Genomic DNA, 2,684 nt, shown 5'->3' on the forward strand with positions numbered 1-2,684 from the left:
AGGAAATAAAAATGGAGGCAGTTTTCCTGTGTCTTTCAGGATAATGTTTCAACTCCTTGGTGGACATGATTGGCCCTCCAAGTTTACCTCTGTCCTCTCTTTAGTCCGTGCTATGCTCAAGTTTGCAGTTTCCAGAGACTTGCTGCCATAAGATTCTTTCTTAAGCCATTACCTCTAAAGAGAATTCCATTTCCCCAACTACATCATTTGATAAACTCTTAATTGTGCAAAACTTGGATGATCTGTCGTTTTCCAGGAGTGTTCCCTAGGGCTCCCAGTCTGACTTAGAAAATCCTTCTCTATGTTCTACATCATGCCGTACAAACCTCTACCACAGCACAACAGTTAGGGTTGGGGTGATCCACCTTCAAAATAGATTCCATGTTTATCCAGTTTTTTTCCTTTACTGCTGCCTTCTTGATCCACATCACCATTCACTCTTGCCTGGACAGATTATTGTCTTGTAAGACAACTTCTTACATTCCTTTCTCTTTAGTCCATCATTGACACTGCAGTCATACTGATCTTTTTAAGAAGAAATATTAAATGTACACAAAAATATAGATAATATATGGGCATAATGAATAGAATGAACACCCATGCACCAACACCAAGAACTTCAAATACCTTTGAAATTCATAAGGTCTACTCTCCAAAGGTAAATACTAACTATGTTGACTTTTGTGTTTAACATTCTTTTTGTTTTTTATTTTTCTCCCCCTGGTACTAGGGATCAAACCCAGGGGCACAGTACCAATGAGCCACATCCTCAGCCCTTTCCATTTTTTATTTTGAGATGGGTCTTGCTAAGTTGCTGAAGTTCTCACTAAGTTGCTGAAACTGACCTTGAACTTGAAATTCTTCTGCCTCAGCCTCCAGAGTCCCTGGAATTATAGGCATGTGTCACCATACCTGACTTTCTTGTTTGTTTGTTGTTTTTTGTTTTTGTTTTGTTTCAGTCCTGGAGATCCCTTATTTTACTTATTTTTAAAAATTATTTGGCCTTTCATGTACATATCTCTAAGCAACACATGATTCAACTTTGCTTGTTTTTGAATTCTGAAAAATGGTGTCATACTATTTGCTTTGCAATTTTCTTTTTGCACTGAACTTTGTTTCTATACTTATCCATGTAGATTTCCATTTCTTTTTTAAAATATTTTTTAGTTGTCAGTGGATCTTTATTTTACTTATTTATATGTGGTGCTGAGAATCAAACCCAATGCATCACACATGCCAGACAAGCGCTCTCCCACTGAGCTACAACCCCAGCCCAGAGATTTTCATTTCTTTGTAGTATTCCATTGTATGACTGTATCACAATTCATGTAAATGCTTATTGATGAAATACTAACTTTTGTTTAAGTTCTATACAATCACCAGCAATGCTAAAATAGTCTTGACAATGGCTTCTAGTATACGTAGGCAAGAATTTTTCTAGGGAAGCACTGTCCAATAGAACTTACTGTGATGATGAAAGTGTTCTACATCTATATTGTTCAATGTAGTAACCATACGTGGATATTGAGTACCTGGAATATGACTCCTCCAACCGAAAAACTTTATTTTTAAATCCTTATTTATTTATTTATTTATTTGCAGTACTGGGGATTGAACCCAGGGCCTCGTGCTTGCAAGGCAAACACTCTACCAACTGAGCTATATCCCCAGTCCTATTTATTTTGATACTAGGGGTTGAACCCAGAACCTTGCACATGCTAGGCATAATACCCTGAGCTATACCCCTAGCCTAAATTTTATTTATTATTATTATTATTATTATTACATTATTATTGTTATTTTGGCACTGGGGATTGAACCCAGGGGTGCTTTATCACTGAGCTACATCCCTGATTCTTTTTATTTTTTATTTTGAGTCAGGTCTTTGCCAAGTTGCTAAGGGTCTCAACTAAGATGCTGAGACTGGCCTATGGTCTAGTGACTTGTGTCCTGATGTCATAACACGACACCTTACACCATGTGTTTGTGGTGATGCTGGCCTAAACAAACCTACTGCTCTGAGGGCCTATGAGAGTATAAATTATAAACAGTACATACAATTATAAACAGTACATAATGCTTGATAACAAATGACCTTTTTATCCAGGCATGGTGGCACAAGCCTGTAATCCCAGCTACTTAAAAAGCTGAGGCAGGAGGATCCCAAGTTCAAGGTCAGCCTCAGCAACTTAGCAAGACCCTTTCTCAAAATAAAAAAAATGAAAAGAGCTGGGGATGGAACTCAGTGGTAGAGCACACCTGGGTTCATTCTGCAGTCCCCCCCGCCACACACACACAAAAAACAGACCATGTTACTGGTTTATGTATTTATTATATTATACAGTTTATATTTTATTTTGAGTCAGGATCTCACTAAGTTTCCCAGGCTGTCCTTGTACTTGCAATCCTTGTCTCAGTCTTCCAAGTCACTGTGATTACAAGCTGTGCACTGCACCTGGCCTCAGAGAAGCCATTCATGCCACTTTTAACCCTGATCAGTCACTATCACATCATCCTGTTTTAATTTCTTTATACCACTATTTGAAATTATCTGCATGTATTTGTTTATTGTCTGTCTCACCCACTAGAATATAAGAACCAGGAGGATGGGGATCTTATCTGTTTGATTTTTCTGTGTATTTCTGTGTCTAATACAGTGCCTGACACGGCAATTCTTTTTTCAT

The 2,684-nt window shown here is 37.9% G+C and overlaps 1 non-coding gene across 1 annotated transcript; it reads right to left on the reverse strand.

Moving 5' to 3' along the window:
• Positions 1-1,596: 1,596 nt before the first annotated feature.
• Positions 1,597-1,670, reverse strand: Trnaa-ugc (transfer RNA alanine (anticodon UGC)). Its single transcript has one exon. It is a non-coding gene; the product is annotated as a tRNA-Ala (tRNA).
• Between the last annotated feature and the right edge of the window lie 1,014 nt (positions 1,671-2,684).

The sequence above is a fragment of the Sciurus carolinensis genome, chromosome 3 (genome assembly GCF_902686445.1).
Source record: "Sciurus carolinensis chromosome 3, mSciCar1.2, whole genome shotgun sequence".
In the NCBI taxonomy this organism is placed as follows: Eukaryota; Metazoa; Chordata; class Mammalia; order Rodentia; family Sciuridae; genus Sciurus; species Sciurus carolinensis.